The 13,805-nt window shown below is 40.2% G+C and overlaps 4 non-coding genes across 4 annotated transcripts; 2 read left to right on the top strand and 2 right to left on the bottom strand.

The window, feature by feature from the left end:
- The first annotated feature begins 1,945 nt into the window (after nt 1-1,945).
- trnaw-cca (transfer RNA tryptophan (anticodon CCA)) lies at nt 1,946-2,017 on the top strand. The gene has a single exon. It is a non-coding gene; the product is annotated as a tRNA-Trp (tRNA).
- Nucleotides 2,018-2,248: 231 nt separating this feature from the next.
- Nucleotides 2,249-2,320, bottom strand: trnap-agg (transfer RNA proline (anticodon AGG)). Its single transcript has one exon. It is a non-coding gene; the product is annotated as a tRNA-Pro (tRNA).
- A 7,770-nt stretch (nt 2,321-10,090) lies between these two features.
- Nucleotides 10,091-10,162, top strand: trnap-ugg (transfer RNA proline (anticodon UGG)). Its single transcript has one exon. It is a non-coding gene; the product is annotated as a tRNA-Pro (tRNA).
- Nucleotides 10,163-13,363: 3,201 nt separating this feature from the next.
- Nucleotides 13,364-13,437, bottom strand: trnai-aau (transfer RNA isoleucine (anticodon AAU)). The gene has a single exon. It is a non-coding gene; the product is annotated as a tRNA-Ile (tRNA).
- Between the last annotated feature and the right edge of the window lie 368 nt (nt 13,438-13,805).

Below are 13,805 nucleotides of genomic sequence, written 5' to 3'. Positions count from 1 at the left end.
CCTCAGACCCCTTGTGAGACCATATGCTGGTGCGGTTGGCCCTGGGTTCCTCCTAATGCAAGAGAATGCTAGACCTCATGTGGCTGGAGTGTGTCAGCAGTTCCTGCAAGAGGAAGGCATTGATGCTATGGACTGGCCCGCCCGTTCCCCAGACCTGAATCCAATTGAGCACATCTGGGACATCATGTCTCGCTCCATCCACCAACGCCACGTTGCACCACAGACTGTCCAGGAGTTGGTGGATGCTTTAGTCCAGGTCTGGGAGGAGATCCCTCAGGAGACCATCCGCCACCTCATCAGGAGCATGCCCAGGCATTGTAGGGAGGTCATACAGGCACGTGGAGGCCACACACACTACTGAGCCTCATTTTGACTTGTTTTAAGGACATTACATCAAAGTTGGATCAGCCTGTAGTGTGGTTTTCCACTTTAATTTTGAGTGTGACTCCAAATCAAGACCTCCATGGGTTGATGAATTGGATTTCCATTGATTATTTTTGTGTGATTTTGTTGTCAGCACATTCAACTATGTAAAGAAAAAATTATTTAATAAGATTATTTCTTTCATTCAGATCTAGGATGTGTTGTTTAAGTGTTCCCTTTATTTTTTTGAGCAGTATATTTTTGCAGCCATTCATGGACAGTTTTGAATAAGTCATACAAATAAGCATTGGATATTAAATGCTCCAGGAATCAAATGTAATTTTTGACATTCACGCTAGGCAGAGATGGTAGGGGGACTCACAACTGATTGTGGAATCATATTTTGTCTATGTAGAGTAATATGATGTCAATGATCTTCAACTTGATATTCATTACATTTTTCTTGAAGGTTGGGTGATTTTGAGAAATTAATTGTTATAACAAGAACATTTTCAAACACTAAGCACTCACTTGATCAGGGGTAGGAGGATTTTCTTTCAGGCCTATTTTAAAGAGATTACAAAATGTTTGTGTCCTTACCTTGAAAGCAATCTATGATTTGGTTACCCTCTACCATCAACTATTAATATACAAAAAAATCCTGTGCAGAACACCTGTTGCATACAACTTCCTACCTGAGAACAGACCTCAATCCCTGCTACCCACTGTTTCTAGCGTTTGCCTCTTTTTTTAAAATGTAGCCTTTATTTAACTAGGAAAGTCAGTTAAGAACAAATTCTTATTTACAATGATGGCCTACCAAAAGGCAAAGGGCCTCCTGCGGGGACAGGGACTGGGATTAAACACACATCAGGACAAGAGAGACACCACAACACTACATAAAGAGAGACCTAAGACAACAACATAGCACGGCAGCAACACATGACAACACAGCATGGTAGCAGGACAACATGACAACAACATGGTAGCGACACAACATGGCAGCAGCACAAAACATTGTACAAACATGATTGGGCACAGACAACAGCACAAAGGGCAAGAAGGTAGAAACAACAATACATCATGCGAAGCAGCCACAACTGTCAGTAAGAATGTCCATCATTGAGTCTTTGAATGAAGAGATGAGATAAAACGATCCAGTTTGAGTGTTTTTTTGCAGCACGTTCCAGTCGCTAGCTGCTGTGAACTGGAAAGAGGAGTGACCCAGGGATGTGTGTGCTTTGGGGACCTTGAACAAAATGTGACTGTCGTGTGTTGCGGCAGAACGGGTGTAGTATATGGAGGATGAGGGCTGCTGTAGGTATTTCAGATTGGGGCTAGCTCATTTCATTACTGTCTGAATGTAGTGTCAAAAAAATATGAGCATACTTAAAATGTCATCCCTCCAAAATCTCAATGTAACAAGTAGTTGATTTTTGAGTGTTCATTTAATGTTCAAAGCATCCTGAATACACCTCACCTGTGGATTTTATTTTTTTACTTTCCTGCCATGTTACATCTACTACCTAGAGCATTGCAACCAACGTAGCGAAATAGAGACATTTTCGACCAATATAACAGAGACCTCGTGGCGCAACGGTAGCGCGTCTGACTCCAGATCAGAAGGTTGCGTGTTCAAATCACGTCGGGGTCAATCATTTTCTTAGTATGTGTTGTCTTTGTATAAACTCCGGCTAGCTAGATTGTAAACTACCGTTATTCCTAGGTTTCTCTTTGAAAGCTAAATGAGAAGAGAGCGCTATCCGCCACCCACCTTGTAAAATAAAAACACATTTATACAACAGCGTTCGACTGTGTTTATAGTTGTAGATCTGCATGCTTTTCATGGCAAAATATTTATTTAGTATATTTATTTACAAGAAACGGGCTCGTCCGGGATTTGAACCCGGGACCTCTCGCACCCTAAGCGAGAATCATACCCCTAGACCAACGAGCCATGAATAAGAAGGAAATATTTAGCTTTATACGTAAAATCAGTACTGCAGGGCTCATCAATTATATGGCAGAGGAACATTAACGCAACATGTAACAATTTCAACGATATTACTGAGTTACAGTTCATATAAGGAAATCAGTCAATTTAAATAAATTCATTAGGCCCTAATCTATGGATTTCACGTGATTGGGCAGGGGCACAGCCATGGGTGGGCCAGGGAGGGCATAGGTCAACCCACTCGGGAGCCAGGCCGACCCACTGGGCATTTAGGCCCAGCCTATCAGAATTTGTTTTTCCCCACAAAAGGGCTTTATTACAGACAGAAGTACTCCTCAAACTATATAATTTGACTGTCCTGGCTTTTCATTTACTATTTTATTTCTACCTTTATTCATATACTGTCCATATTGTCCAGTGATGTAGTGCAATTTTTTTGGTGAGCGTTACAAACATATATTTTTTTAATGTCATAATTTCTCAATAGCATATTGCATATCATTGTATAACAACATTTTCCTATGCTCAGTGCCCACACATATTGTTAGAAAATGTCTCAATCAGTTTCATGGGAATATGTACTTAGATCTACTTTAACTACTGTTTTGTGGGCGAATTAAAGCAGATGGTGTTAACAAACTTTGAGCCTTCGTTGTAGGCCTATTTTGTTTCAATCAAAACTTATCCTGCTTGGACTGCTTTTTGATGCAACATATTATAGGCACACTATGCTACAGTAGCCTTTATAGTAATACATTTGGTTCTGTTATGTAAAATACTAATTAGCCTAATTATTATGTGATCTTGTGAGACATTGATTTTGCTTTGATCTAACTTTACTAAAATAGCACCATTGTGAGATGTGGTTATCTTCTATTTGTAATAATAATAATAATAAGTGATGAGTAGGAATCCAGGACCTCTATACCGGGCAGGCAGAGGAAGGCCCTAAAAATTGCCAAAGACTCCAGCCACCCTAGTATTAGACTGTTCTCCCTGCTACCGCACAGCAAGTGGTACCGGAGCGCCAAGTCTAGGTCCAAAATGCTTTTAACAGTTTCTACCCCCAAGCTATAAGACTGCTGGGAGCCATATAAGCTAGAACCACCACTGCCCCTGTATATATAGCCTCGCTATTGTTATTTTATTGTGTTAATTTTTTTACTTTAGTTTATTTAGTAAATATTTTATTAACTCTTATTTTTCTTAAAGCTGCATTGTTGATTAAGGGCTTGTAAGTAAGCATTTCACGGTATTCAGGGCATGTGACAAATACAATTAGATTTTATTTAAGCGATTTTAGCACCTTTTGTATCGTGTTGGTGAAAGGACTGAACCATATCAAAGTGGTCACATATCGTTCTGGGGTTCCACTGCGCAAGAGGGGTCCCGTGAAGTTTTATAAACATCAAGGCAGACACGCAGTGACTTTGGATCCTAGATCTCGTTTGTGTGATGATAAGGTTCATGTGGTGGATCAGTTTGTCTGCATACGCAATAGAGGTGGTGCTTTTCTATAAGCTAAACACTAGGGCGAGTTCAAGAGCGTCGTAGGCCTAAATTATCCCCAAGACCAACAAACTGTTTTGAGGACAGTCGTTTTAACCCCTGGTAGAGTTTTCTGTCTGTGGCTGTTCTTGTTACGTCGGATTTGGCCTGCTCAATGTGGTCAAGCCTCAGTCATCATCATGAATCATGCTGAAAATATGAAGAAAAATAGTGAAAAGAAATTATAGATAAAACGTATCAGTGCTCATCGGCCATTGGACATAAAATGTCACGCCTGCTCCCGCTCCCCCTCTCTGGCGCTTGAGGACGCCAGGCTGCCGTTCATTACCATCATTACGCACAGCTGCGCAATATTGGATTCACCTGGACTCTATTACTTTGTTGATTATCCCCTCTATATCTGTCTGCTCCTCTGTTTGTTCCGTGTCAGCATCGATGTCGTTATTTTCCCCCTGTCCAAACGCTGTTCCTGTTCTGTTTCATGTCCGTTGTTTATTAAATGTTCTCCCTGTACCTGCTTCTCGTCTCCAGCGTCGATCCTTACAATAAAAATTACAAAACATGTTGGAAATCGCAAATTCAACAATGAGTGGTTTGGAAGGAATCAGTGACAGTGGCTAACTGCAAGCATTGCAAACAATTACTAGCCTGCTATTCTGTGGAGTGGCTGTGTGGTCCCAAATCTGGGATTAAATGTCTCTTTTCCATGTTTATAATGATAAACATTCAACATTGGCCATGCTGTCAATGAAGCACGATTGGTGCCGCGCTCAAAACAGCTGTTAACTCGGAACTACGAAAACTTGACTTCAGTGAGTTCAAGACAACAGGAAATTCTGGAAAAAATTTGCTCCGACTGGGAAATATGTTTTGAACGGTCAACAAACTCGGAATTGTAAATTGGGAACTCTGGCCTCTTTCTAGAGCTACGACCTGAAGATCAATGACGTCATCATGATTCAAACTTGTTTTTTTCAGAGTTCCCAGTTGTCTTGAAAGCACCATAAATGCAGAGAATGCCAGACTTTGATGACAAAATTTGCCCATGAAGGACAACCTTCCTGTTCAAGTGAGCACAGCACAACGGTGAGTTCAAAAATGTCTTGTATGCTGCTGCATAAATGATGTAATATACCAGGGAGATATGTATACTGTAGCTAAGAAAGTAATAATTAGTGTATGTTGTGTAGTAAGCTGTTAGTAGCCCATGTGCCGCACCCTAATAATTTGGTCTATTTACCCCTCTTAATTTCGCCTACTGTTCTGACTTGGTGGGGCACATATAGCCTATAACCTGTTTTAGAGAAATGTAATTTTGTAAGAGCTTTCATTATCTACTTAGACTTGGTGTATAGGGAGAATATTGTAAGAACGGCCCATATTCTGAATTCTGACGCTGTACATTTAAAAAGTGCTAAACAAATAGTTATATTGACTACGGCCGTCCTAGCTCGCTCATTAATGCCTTAAATCAAAATTACGTATTGCCTCTTATCCACTTATCGTCCCCTTATGCCATAGTTTGTACATCCCAATTGTCATTAGAAACCACATTTGTTTAAGCAAGTCAGCCAAATCAGCTATGTTTTTTTTTTAAGGCAGTAAATGAGGCTGAATGAACTGTTTCGCTGCCAGACAAGGCTCCGCTGATAGCCATGTGTAGCAGTGGTAAGATGTTGGGACTGCAGTTCGGACAGCTTTATGTAGGCCGTTTGTCACCGTTATAGTGCAAATTATGTTTTCTTTAGTTTTGTGTTGTGTAGTGGCTTTGCTGGCATGCATCCCACTTTTATTTTTTGATTTTTTTTGCCCACCAAGATTTACATCGCCACTACATGAAGGCCTGATTCACACAGTCTCCTCTGAACAGTTGATGTTGAGATGTATCTGTTACTTGAACTCTTTGAAGCATTTATTTGGTCTGCAGTCTGAGTTGCAATTAACACTAATGAACTTATCCTGTGCAGCAGAGGTAACTCTGGGTCTTCCGTTCCTGTGGTGGTCCTCATCAGAGCTAGTTTCATCATAGACCTTGATGGTTTTTGCTAATGCACTTTTTTGCTAACGCACAAAGCGCTTGAAATGTTCCACTTTGACTGACCTTCTTGTCTTAAAGTAATGATGGACTGTCATTTTTATTTGCTTATTTGAGCTGTTCTTGCCATAATATGGGCTTGGTCTTTTACCAAATAGGGCTATCTTCTGTATACCACCCCTACCTTGTCACAACTGACTGGCTCAAATGCATTAAAGAAGGAAAGAAATTTCACAAATGGACTTTTAACAAGGCACACCTGTTAATTGAAATGCATTCCAGGTGACTACCTCACGAAGCTGGTTGAGAGAATGCCAAGAGTTTGCAAAGCTGTCATCACGGCAAAGGGTGGCTACTTTGAAAAATCTCAAATCTAAAATATATTTTGATTTGTTTAACACTTTTTTGGTTATACATGATTCCATATGAGTTATTTGATCGTTTTGATGTCTTCACTACTATTCTACAATGTAGAAAATAGTAAAAATAAAGAAAAACCCTTGGATGAGTAGGGTGTGTCCAAACTTTTGACTGGTACAGTACATATTTTTTTGTATTGATTAAGGTATTTGATTGGGGAATACATTTTTATGACGGGGAACTACAAAGCACTCCATAATACACACACACGCAAACAAACACTTACACACACTTTGTTTGTACTTGGACGGGGCCATGTACCGTCCAAGTATAACCAACTCTTATAACCAACTCTTGACTTGTTTGAATTATTTGTATCTAGTTATCATATATTCATTTTCTTTAACTCTTTAATTGTTTGTAGTTTGCATGTTTCAGTAATGATTAATATAGTTAAATAGTCGTAAATCTCTACTTGATTTAGCTTTTGGTATATTTGGAATTTTTATATATATTCTGTATTTCCACTGAAGAAAGCAATAATTCATTAACACAATACTGCAAATAAATGGACATACCTACAGTGAGGGAAAAAAGTATTTGATCCCCTGCTGATTTTGTACGTTTGCCCACTGACAAAGAAATGATCAGTCTATAATTTTAATGGTAGGTTTATTTGAACAGTGAGAGACAGAATAACAACAAAAAAATCCAGAAAACCGCATGTCAAAAATGTATGAAATTATTTGCATTTTAATGAGGGAAATAAGTATTTGACCCCTCTGCAAAACATGACTTAGTACTTGGTGGCAAAACCCTTGTTGGCAATCACAGAGGTCAGACATTTCTTGTAGTTGGCCACCAGGTTTGCACACATCTCAGGAGGGACTTTGTCCCACTCCTCTTTGCAGATCTTCTCCAAGTCATTAAGGTTTCGAGGCTGACGTTTGGCAACTCGAATCTTCAGCTCCCTCCACAGATTTTCTATGGGATTAAGGTCTGGAGACTGGCTAGGCCACTCCAGGACCTTAATGTGCTTATTTTTGAGCCACTCCTTTGTTGCCTTGGCCGTGTGTTTTGGGTCATTGTCATGCTGGAATACCCATCCACGACCCATTTTCAATGCCCTGGCTGAGGGAAGGAGGTTCTCACCCAAGATTTGACGGTACATGGCCCCGTCCATCGTCCCTTTGATGCGGTGAAGTTGTCCTGTCCCCTTAGCAGAAAAACACCCCCAAAGCATAATGTTTCCACCTCCATGTTTGACGGTGTGGATGGTGTTCTTGAGATCATAGGCAGCATTCCCCCTCCTCCAAACACGGCAAGTTGAGTTGATGCCAAAGAGCTCCATTTGGTCTCATCTGACCAGAACACTTTCACCCAGTTGTCCTCTGAATCATTCAGATGTTCATTGGCAAACTTCAGACGGGCATGTATATGTGCTTTCTTGAGCAGGGGGACCTTGCGGGCCCTGCAGGATTGTTCAAATAAACCTACCATTAAAATGATAGACTGATCATTTCTTTTGTCAGTGGGCAAATGAACAAAATCAGCAGGGGATCAAATACTTTTTTCCCTCACTGTATACCCGTAGTATGTGCTCTGTCTATGCACACTAGGTAAGACCTGGGCGGACCACCCCTTGTATTTTGGTTAGCGTGCCAGGTGACAGTAAGAATAGATAAGTAGTGGGTAGGTAGGTAAGGGGGCTCTTTAACTTTTACTTTCTTTGCTTTAGTTCCATCCAGCCACTTTTCCCCACATTACCGTGTTAAGAAAATAAATTCCCAGTAAACGGTAATATTCTCTGCCTCTGTCATCCTTACCCGCACCTACAATCACATACCTTTTTCACATCACAGGGAGTTGAGTGTAGCAGGGTTTTGCGTTCCCTCCTCCAAGAGGGGCACGTAAACAATAGCCTTAAAAGTGTGCTGCTGAAAGGCCAAGCAGTACCCTTCCTAAGGAGGGCTGGTTCCGACAGATAGAAGGCGAATGAAGGCATTCACATGTAAATACATTCATGATTTCAAACGTGTGGCAGTTTGTGTGCAAAGTATATGATTACTGTGAGAATAGTTTCTAAAATGTATAAACGACAAGTGCCTCTTTCTCTCTTTTTATCTCTCTCCATGTCACTGCATAAAAACCCACCATATTGTGTCAGTCCGTTAGGGACCTTTTTCTCATGTATTAAATGTGTATGTTATCCTGTTTATTATTTAGTTAGCTAGTAAATAAATAATTAAACCAATTTGTGTAGTACTGAATCATAAGTAAGGCTGGGTTTTTTGCAGATCCAAGGAGGTTATGACTGTTCAGAATGATGATATGATAAGTGGTTATAATTAATACGATGACTGTTTTATGGATGTGATTGATAAAGACCTTTAGAGTTTAATTCGGGAGATGGTAACTCTAAACAATCGCTCTCATGGTGGCCCAAATTCCTAATGAGTTAGTAGTTACATGATTAATTTAATTGGGTAACAATTAAACATAGTTGGTTGATTAGATAAATAACAGTCATCAGATTAATGAAAGTAAAGTCACGACAGTTAGTTTACACTTATTTACATTTTACATTTTAGTCATTTAGCAGACGCTCTTATCCAGAGCGACTTACAGTAGTGAATGCATACATTTCATACATTTTTTTTTTTTTCTGTGCTGGCCCCCCGTGGGAATCAAACCCACAACCCTGGTGTTGCAAACACCATGCTCTACCAACTGAGCTACAGGGACTTCCAAAGCCGTTTCATGATTATTACGTTCGTGTGAATCATGTTATATACTTAGGCTATTGTAACAAGGTATATGCCAGCTTTGTAGGCCTACTGCCTCTGCCCAGAGGAATACTAGGCTTTCATGGCAATGGCCGTTAGAGCTCACTTTACCACGTATGAGCCCTGGTTAGAGTCCCTCTTGTAGATTTCACTTTCTTCTGCTACATGTGTTGGGTTCACGTCCAGCTCACATCTAGTTATGTGATCTAGTGGTGGGAAGCATTGTGTTTTTCAACATTGTGTTGGGTGTAATTACATTCATATATCTAGTGAACAATGGATAAGCAACAATGGGTGTGATGGATAGAAGTGGTCACTACAAGTGTGATCAAGCCTTACATCAAAGTTGCCTGAAGCTGAATGAAAAGTGGCCAGTGTTTCAGAAGAAAATCCTCGGTGACTGTCTAATTTACATAAGTTAACTTACTACTTTGCACCAAAAACACAAACATTCTACACATTTACAAACTACACTATATACAGTTGAAGTCAGAAGTTTACATACAACTTGGTCAAATACATTTAAAATCTGTTTTTTACAATTCCTAACATTTAATCTTAGCAAAAATTCCCTGTTTTAGGTCAGTTAGGATCACCACTTTATTTTAAGAATGTGAAATGTCAGAATAATAGTAGAGAGAATGATTTATTAAATAAAGATAAAGTAATGTGACACTAACTAGCAAGTCTGCTAGCAGGAACGCCCCGAATTACGGGCTGCAGTTGAGTACTATTGGCATTTTCAACCTAAATTCCGTCTACCCTGATAAACGAATGTGGCGAGGTCGAGCAGGCGTCTTTTTATGCCTGGTAGGTTAGGTTACTATGGCAGTGACAGTTACACCAAATATAATTGAAATATACATTGCAGAACGTTTAGAAACTCTGGAATATCTTCCATCTTGAGCTTGCTACGTGCCACCAGGCGATAGATACATTTCTGTTGTTTCTCCCTATCAGCGATACAATCGCGTTTTGTGTTGTACTGGCCATACCGAGGAGGCATTTCGATTATTTTACGCATTTTGTAAAATATTCTATATCAATGTTTCAAAATGTGGATTATGTAGGTGGCAATGAAGTGGCTCGTTGGTCTAGGGGTATGATTCTCGCTTTGGGTGCGAGAGGTCCCGGGTTCAAATCCCGGACGAGCCCTGAATTTTGAGATTTTATATTTTTTCCGGTCAGATCAAGTCACATTTTATTGGTCGCAGATGTTAGCAGATGTTATAGCGACTGTAGCGAAATGCTTGTGTTCCTATCTCCAATAATGCTGTAATATCTAACAATTCACAACAATACACACAATTCTAAAAGTAAAATAATGAAATTAAGACATAAAAAAAAGGAGGAGGAGCAATGTCAGAATTCAGACTATCTATCTATATATACACACACATGTATATGTGATGGGATTTTCGTAACAAAAAGTACATACATTTATGCACTCACTGCTGTAAGTCACTCTGCTAAATGACAAATGTAAATGTAAATTTATGGACAGTATGTGGATAGAATATTTAGAATGACAGCACACAGTCCTCGGGAGCGTTCTGTACACAATTTGCATGTCGGCCAAGGTTACAGCAGTAATGTATACATTTGGGATATTGTATTATTATTTATTTTACCTTTATTTAACTAGGCAAGTCAGTTAAGAACAAATTCTTATTTAAAATTACGGCCTACCAAAAGGCAAAAGGCCTCCTGCGGGGACAGGGACTGGGATTAAACACACATGAGGCCCAGAGAGACAACACAACACTACATAAAGAGAGACCTAAGACAACAACATAGCACGGCAGCAACACATGACAACACAGCAACATAACATGACAACAACATGGTAGCAACACAACATGGTAGCAGCACAAAACAGGGTACAAACATTATTGGGCACAGAAAACAGCACAAAGGGCAAGAGCATTGGTGGCAAATCTGATGGCCGAATGGTAAAGAACATCTAGCCGCTCGAGAGCACCCTTACCTGCCGATCTATAAATTACGTCTACGTAATCTAGCATGTGTTGTAACGTTTGCTAACCATCTATCATTAATCAAATCAAATCAAATGTATTTATATAGCCCTTCTTACATCAGCTGATATATCAAAGTGCTGTACAGAAACCCAGCCTAAAACCCCAAACAGCAAGCAATGCAGGTGTGGAAGCACGCTGGCTAGGAAAAACTCCCTAGAAAGGCCATTACCTAGGAAGAAACCTAGAGAGGAACCAGGTTATGAGGGGTGGCCAGTCCTCTTCTGGCTGTGCCGGGTGGAGATTATAACAGAACATGGCGAAGATGTTCAAATGTTCATAAATGACCAGCATTAATGTGAAGACTGTTATATCAAATCAATTCTCTGTGTAATTATTACCTGATTAAACTTATCACGTAAACAGTAATTAACTAGGAATTCGGGGCACCATGGGAAAATGTTGTTTAAAGAGTCACTATTTCCCGAATTTAACTCTCTTCAGATATTTTCATATCTTATCGATTACAGTCACTTATTAATGTATTATTACCTCATCAGTCATATTCTGAATGTCGCAAACCTATGGATATCTGCACGAACCCTAGCATAAATTATGAATCAACGATATACAAAGTGGCTTAATTATTTATTTACTAACTAACAAAATAATCACACAGAATTACATAAACACACACAGGATAGGTTATAAATTGGTTACTAGCATGATGCAAAGAAAAGTCCCTAGTATACGAAACCGATATGACGGCTTGGTAGACAAAGGAAAGGGTTGGGGACAGTGTACCGAGAGAAGGACAGTGTACCGTCTAGCCATACTCCCAAGTACTTGTATGAAGTGACTACCTCAATCTCTAAACCCTCAGAGACAGTAATCACATCTGTGGGGAGAGGGGCATTCTTCTTACCAAACCACATGACCTTTGTTTTGGAGGTGTTCAGAAGAAGGTTAAGGGCAGAGAAAGCTTGTTGGACACTAAGAAAGCTTTGTTGTAGAGCACAATATTGCTTAGAATCAAGGGCAACAGTGACATCATTGAGGACCTTTAAGGTTGCAGTGACACCTCCATAACCTGAGCAACTACCAGATTGCATACCAGAAATAATATTATAGACATCAAGAAAGCCAGTCAGTTGATTATTTACATATTTTTCCCACCCTTTTGATAAACGGCAAAATAGAAATAGGCCTATCACAGTTAGGATCAGCTAGAGCTCCCTCTTTAAATAAAGGACGGACCATGGCTGCCTTCCAGGCAATGGGAACCTCCCCAGAGAGGACAGACAAGTTAAAAAGGTCAGAATTAGGATTGGCAGAGCCAGCAACCTTAAAGAAGAAAGGGTGTAAACCATCTGACCCAGATGTTTTTTTGGGGTCAAGTTTAAGGAGCTCCTTTAGCACCTGGACTCAGTGACCGCCTGCAGGGAGGACCTTTGTAGCGGAGCAGGGGAAAAGAGGGAGGAGCATCGGGGCTAGTCGCATTAGAAGGACTGGAGATGAGGAAATGTTGGACGGGCAAGGAGGCATGGCTGAGTCAAATAGGAATCCTGACTTAATGAAGTGGTGATTAAAGAGCTCAGCCATTTCCTTCTTGTCAGTAACAACCACATCATCAACTTTAAGGGACATGGGCAGCTGTGAGGAGGAGGGTTTATTCTCCAGGTCTTTAAATCGTTTTCCAGAACTTCTTGGGGTTAGACCCACAGAGAGAGAACTGCTCCTTAAAGTAACTCACTTTGGCCTTCCGGATAGCCTGAGTGCACTTAATTCTCATTTGCCTGAATGAGGGCCAGTCAGCCTGAGAATGTGTGCCGAGCCTTTCACCAAATGCAATTCTTGAGGTGGAGTAACCCTGCAAGATCACGGTCAAACCAGGGGCTGAACCTGTTTTTAATTCTCATTTTCTTTATGGGGGCGTGTTTGTTAACAATACCACTGAAAATATCAAAAAAGAAAGTCCAAGCATCTTCGACAGAATCAAGCTGATTCTATACCAATTTACAGAGGCCAGGTCATGAAGGAAGGCTTGCTCATTAAAGTTTTTTAGCAAGCCTCTAAGACAAATCAGGACTGGCCGTTTCACTGAGCAGCCATTATGAACACACGCTTTAGGACTTGGTCAGGTGGTTTAAGCATGTCCCAGTTTAGGTCACCTAGCAGGACAAATTCAGATTTAGTGTGATCTAGCTAGTACTCTCACTGAATCATATTGATTGTACAGATTGTAAAATTATTTGATGATTTGGTTAATACATACACAGTTAGCCTACCCTTGTTCTCATTGTCTTTAAACGGCCGAGATGGGTACTTCATTAAATGACCTCTGACGATGGTAAAAACTAGAATCTGTGGTAAAAGGTTCTGGCCAGTACGGGTATCGAACCCGCGACCTTCGCGTTATTAGCACGACGCTCTAACCAACTGAGCTAACCGGCCTTCTACACCTCACCTGTTGTACAGAATATAGTGATAATACGTACAACTACTGGAGCGTAGTTCTCACTAACTTGTTCACCACTATCTAGGTTTCCACCCAATAGGCAACAGATTTCCATACGTATATTCAAAAATCCGCCTATGTGCATTTTCACACAGAGGTTTCCATCAAATTGAGTTGTTGCAGATAAGAGATACTTCACTACATTCCCAAAGAAAAGTATTTTTATTCCATACATTTTCCCTGACACCAAAAAGTATTTGTTACATTTTGAATGCTTAGCAGGACAGAAAATTGTCCAATTCACACACTTATTTATCAAGAGAAAGGGGGATATCTAGTCATTTGTACAACTGAATGCCTTCAA

This window comes from Salmo salar, chromosome ssa09 (assembly GCF_905237065.1).
Source record: "Salmo salar chromosome ssa09, Ssal_v3.1, whole genome shotgun sequence".
In the NCBI taxonomy this organism is placed as follows: domain Eukaryota; kingdom Metazoa; phylum Chordata; class Actinopteri; order Salmoniformes; family Salmonidae; genus Salmo; species Salmo salar.
This window is presented reverse-complemented; position numbering and strand designations above follow the sequence as displayed.